The sequence below is a fragment of the Lolium perenne genome, chromosome 3 (assembly GCF_019359855.2).
Source record: "Lolium perenne isolate Kyuss_39 chromosome 3, Kyuss_2.0, whole genome shotgun sequence".
NCBI classification, from domain to species: domain Eukaryota; kingdom Viridiplantae; phylum Streptophyta; class Magnoliopsida; order Poales; family Poaceae; genus Lolium; species Lolium perenne.
In genome coordinates this window covers 87,132,456-87,138,093 of record NC_067246.2, presented here as the reverse complement: position 1 = coordinate 87,138,093, position 5,638 = coordinate 87,132,456, and the positions used below count along the sequence as shown (strand labels likewise).

The following is a 5,638-nucleotide window of genomic DNA, read 5'->3' as shown; positions in this document are numbered from 1 at the left end:
AATGGGTATACTGTCGACAACTCTCCCAAGGACACGGAGAATAACTTGGTATATGTCTTAAGGAAAAACTCATACAAAAGGGCAATACTATTTCCTTACAACTTCGCGTGAGTGTTACTGTCTTCACACATTAAATCTTTTTCGCTTACTCCATGTGTTAAGTGTAATTGATGAGTTATGCATATATATATATATATATATATATATATATATATATATATATATAGGGATGCACTATTCTGAAACCGGTGCTCAGAATAATATTCTGAGCATCACCGTCCTTATATGGCCCGATCGATTGGAATTCACCGTCCCGGAAAAAACGCACAACCACCATGCGTGCCGCCGGCCTCCCCACGGCCCGCGCGCGGCCGCGCCGTCGCCCCCTAGCCGAGCCCCGCTGCGGCGTCGCCCACTAGTTGAGCGCCGCTTCCGCTCGACCCACGCAGCCGGCGAGCTCTTCTTCCCCAGGACGGCGTGCTCCCTTCCTCCCCATGGACGGCGAGCCCCTTCTTCCCCCGCGGCAGGCAAGCTCCCTCTTCCCCGTGTGAGGCAAGCTCCCTGTGGCCGGCATACCCTGCAGCTCGTGTACCTGCCGCCATGGCCGCAGCTCGAACGCGGCCTGTGGCTGCCATGGCCGCATCCCCCGCTCCCAATTTATCCGTCGCCCCTGCAACCTCCAGTGTCGCTGCTGGTCCAGGTATCGCGCCCCCCACCCCACGCGGCCGCCCAGGGCTCGAACCCGTCCGCCATGCCCATGCCCATCCGCGATTCTTCTCTTTTTCTTCAAATTTCTGGATGCAATTTCTGTTTCTAGGGGATGAATCATCGGACCAATTTGAGTCAATTTTACAATACAGAGTGAAATATTTTGTTCGGCAGTATAGGTCGCTGAAACGCGGCAGTACAGACGCGTCCTTGTGACATCTTGTACTCATGCGGTTGCAGAGAAGCTGGCGAAGTGGCTGGCAGTCCGATCTGGGCCACTCTCCCTCCTGACGGCCTTTTCGCCCTTGCTCGCCTGGAGCTGCCTACTACCCTGCCGGCTCGGATGATACCGCCGCCGACCTGCTCCCCTGCCGCCAGCTCCGTTCCCGTTCAAGCGTCGCCTGGGCTTCGACATTTGGGGATTTTTGTTTCAGTTTCTTATTCATTGTCTTGTTTTTTCTTAGCCTGAACTTATGTTAGTCATTCGCTTGAACTTGTGATAAGTATCATTATGTACTTTCCTTGTGATGACATTAGCTGTGTGATAAAAGATAGATATATGTAGCATGGACGTGAATTTTTGGCAGAAAAATTAGTTCTATCAGTGGGCAGATAATTGTCGCACATACGCTCGCCGACGGTGTTGGTCTTCGGCCGGTCGGTTTTAGGTTCATCCGCTTGTCGCCTGTGGACCTGCGAGTTCCACCGGCATCACGAGTCCCCTCTGCCTCACGCTGACGTTGCACGTCCATGCCGCTTTGCCGTCACTGAACTTCCTTGCCGCGGGGCGTATACTTATTTTTCCACGGCTCTTGTACTTTGTGACTTAAGAACTGCTGCTGCTTCTTGATTTTTTTTCTAGTTATGCATCTTTACAGAATATATGATTGTTCTGTCCAATATGGTACATGCATCTCTGCATTTTGAAAGTTCAGTTTTCGTTTCAGAGAAGTAAATTCCATGCCTTGCGCTATATGTTTCTTGGTCATTATAGGAAGCAAGTACTTCTTGGTCATTACAGGAAGCAAGTACTGATGGATTAGATTGTGAAGTATATGTATTCACCAGCGGCAATAAACCACGTTTTGGACAAGGTCTGGTGTGGTACTGATCGTTAGGGGATCGAGATGCTAAGCTGTGTGAGCTTATGACATGGTGATGGTTTATGAACCAGAACTCCTCCTGGTCTCTCCCATCTCTCTCTCTTCTCTATCAGAAAGTGCAGTCATTTTTCCACAGACAGTGCATGTTTCTGCATCTAGCAGTACTAAGTTTCTCAGCTTTTCTATCTCACAGATTTAAAAAGTTTTTGCTTTCTCCGATCTGCAAGCGGCAGGCTCCCAGTGGCGTTGGTCCAGAGCTTCAAGCGTAGATCAAGGGCGCAGCCTAACAGGGTGAGCTTTGTCATGCCTTGATGTGAAGAAATTTCTTGCTATCTTTTCCCTGTAACTATACGGCCAGATGAAAAAGTTGAGTAAACCAGCTAGCTAAGGAGCTGTGACGCCCCATGATGTTTGTGTTTATTCCTCAACGGACGTAGTGTGGCCTCGTCGGTAATGCCTAATGGGAAGTATATTTGATTATATTTGTGAAGTACACACATGTTTGATCTCAACAATACATGTCATATTGAAGACAGTCTATTACAGATGGATCGTTATGAGTCTGCTGTGCAGTATTTTAACATCCATTAGTGCAAGATATTAAAACGTTAGCTATAATTTTACTTTTCCTAACGTTAAGTTCAGTTATGCACACATTTAGCAATGGAGATACATCGGCGGAGCTGAAGGTATGGCCGAGTGGCGGACAATTAGGGAGTAGATCGGTGGAGCTGAAGGCCCAGATGGCCGTGCAAACCTTGTTCTTCCACCGCTGCTGCCATGGCTTCTCTCACCGACGACCAACAAAGCCGGTCGGCCGTCCCCCTTGATAGAGACGGCGACGTCGACTGCCGGCAGGGAAATATGACCAGCACTACCGTCCCCCATCGTCCGTGCAGCGCCCTTTTCCTCCTACACTGTTTTGCTTCGTTCGGCAGTACAGGCGAGTTCAGAGAAGAAGTGTACTCTGTTATAAAGCAGAAGCACAAACGTATAGTACATGGATAATGCTAGGATTTCATTTACCTCTGTTCTTCATGATCGATGCATTTGCTTTTCTGTAACTTAAGAGGTGGGGGATGTTCTATCAGAAAGAGACAGTTGGTAAATACACTTAGAACATGCAGAAAATTTCAGATAAGTGCAGATCTAGTGGAATCACATCCTCGCTCGTTCATGTCATCAGCTTCGTCCGCTCTGTATCCACACAGCACAACACTACATATTTGGTAACAGATGCAGTGTACTTCGTGGTTAACAGAATTACAAATATTTTTTTAATTATGTTGACCATGTATTGCTTCCTCGTATGATTGAGTATGTGCTGAATGTGTTAGTTCTTGTGCTGAACCTGTTTGGATCGATTCGCTCCCACTGTCTTGATCTCAATTCTGGTGATTCTTGCTAAACAGTACACTTACCGCAGACCAGCAGTAAATTTAGCTTGTAATAGTAGTGCTTCTTTTATTTCCGAGATGACATTGTTCTTCATAGACTAAAAGAATATGAAGTTAAAAGTTGTGGATGTTTTTTCTTTCCCCTATTTCAAATTCTCTTGGATGATTTGACATAAACAACGTGCATCTAGAGAAGTACATAAACAAATTTTGTTTCATATGTTTCAAAATTCTAGATGATAAGAAAGCAATCGTATTTTGGGCGAGAAGTACAAATCATCCTTCTTTCAACAGTACAAGCACGAATTTAGGTGAAGTGCAGGGTGACAAGCTATCGTCCGATGGGCGACTGTTTGCTCAGAAACCTCTGCCTTTCTCGCGTGGCGCTGCTGCTTCCTGTCTACGTGAACGCATGTTGCTGATGCGGCATCTACATAAGCAGTGCTGCCTCCCTCTCAAGCATGATTCCTCTGATTTGTTTCTCTCTCTCTCTCTCTGTGTGTGTGCATGTTGCGCTGGTGCAGCTGTCGTTGCTCCGCTGCTACTATATTCCCTTACTCATGCTTTATTCTGTTGAAAAAATGATGAATGTGATCTTTTGTTCGTAAATTATATCCGCAACTGAATTGACAAAAATAAACAAATAAAAATATGTGATTGTGAATTTGAAAAAAAAAGCAAGCTGAAAAATTAAAATACTTGATTAAAAATTTGGTTCCGGTAAGTACATATAAGTAATGTTGGAAGTACCCAACTTACCGAGGAGGGTCAAAAAAAATCATCCGAAAAACAATTATCTTGTAGGATGTACAAGTAGTAGCAATCAGTACAACGATTCTGTCACAGACATGCAGGACAAATTCTAGGAAGTAAATGTATCAAAAATAATAAAAAGTAACAAATAAAACTTTCATCCATATGAAGTACAAAAATTAACCATACGGAGTATGAAGAAACATATGAAATGTAAGGAAAAATAATAAAATTGTACACCAAAAATATTAAATTCATCCATACGGAATTATAATAAAATCATATGTAAAAGAAGTATATGTTAGGAAGTACATACAAGAACGATGGAAATTACAAGAGTTTACTCCCGGAAAGTACATACAATACCAACGAGAATTACATGGGTTAATCATTTCTATAAAATTTTGAAAATCCAAATCTACAAAAAACCGCGAGGAAGTTCAAATATTTGATGAAGAGAAGTAAAACCATTCGACATGAGTAGTACATCCACTTAATATATGTAATACAAGAAACTGAATAAAAACCAAATGTAGAAAAAACAAAATATTCTCATCATCCGCGAGGAAGTACAAGCAGCGATCCTGAGAAGTAGAACCATTCGACAAGAGAAGTACACCCACTATATATAGTAAATACAAGAAAACTAATTAAAAACCAAATGTAGAAAAAAATAAAATAATCTCATCATTCGTGAGGAAGTACAAGCAGCGATTCCGAGAAGTTCAAGCGAAGACTACATGAAGTACATGCAGTACGGAGTACAAAATATCCAAAGAAAATCCCCCAAATAATTTCACATAGAAATGTTGGGAAGTCCAAAGGTTAAGATCCAGGAAGTGCAAAATCTCTTAAATAAAGCATAGGGACAATCTAAAATTATCATTCCGAAACACACATGTTTAGTTTTAGTAAAACACACTAGTATCAAAGCATTTCTGGGAAGTACAACATGAAGCCATGAAGTAGAAGGACATGTCGCGTGAAGTTCGGATGCGTGTGGTTGTGCTGAGCATTTTTTGTGGCCGTTGACCTCAAATGGACACTATACGAGAAAACTATAGTTGTTTTACTGAACACTTTCGTGAAACAACGCCAAGAAGTACAACCATTTGACATAGGCAGTACACCCACTTAATGTAGGAAGTACAAGAAAACCGACAAAATCCACATGTAGAAAAAACAAAATAATACCACCACCCGCGAGGAAGTTCAAATACTTAAGAACGATAAGTACAACTATTCTAAATAAGCAGTACACCCACTTAATACAGGAAGTACGAGAAAACAAACAAAATCTAAATGTAGAAAAAAGAAAATAATACCACCACCAACAAGGAAGTTCAAACACTTGTTTACGAGAAGTACAACCATTCGACATAAGAAGTACACAACTTAATATAGGAAGTACAAGAAACCGACAAAATCCTAATGCACAAAAAATAAAAAATAAAAATCCTCATCCGCGGGAAGTACAATCTGTGATTCCGAGAAGTACAAGCGGCGACTGCAGGAAGTACAAGCGGTAACTACGGGAAGTAGACAGTGTTAAGATAAAATTTATTAGTTTTTCTGAACAGCTTCGTGAAACAGCATCAAGAAGTACAACCGCGTTGCCCGAGCAGTACAAGCTCATGTCGGCGGAAGTTCAATGCTCTGTTTTTTGCGAGGCGGAAA

At 42.7% G+C, this 5,638-nt stretch overlaps 1 long non-coding RNA gene across 4 annotated transcripts; it reads left to right on the top strand.

The window, feature by feature from the left end:
* Window positions 1-283: 283 nt before the first annotated feature.
* LOC127321188 (uncharacterized) lies at window positions 284-2,836 on the top strand. Of its 4 annotated transcripts, none has more exons than XR_007863903.1 (3): window positions 284-1,893; window positions 2,005-2,102; window positions 2,473-2,836. It is a non-coding gene; the product is annotated as an uncharacterized lncRNA (long non-coding RNA). The 4 variants fall into 4 exon arrangements; XR_007863898.1 differs by having other exon boundaries at window positions 2,457-2,836; XR_007863902.1 differs by having other exon boundaries at window positions 284-2,102.
* The last annotated feature ends 2,802 nt before the right edge of the window (window positions 2,837-5,638 follow it).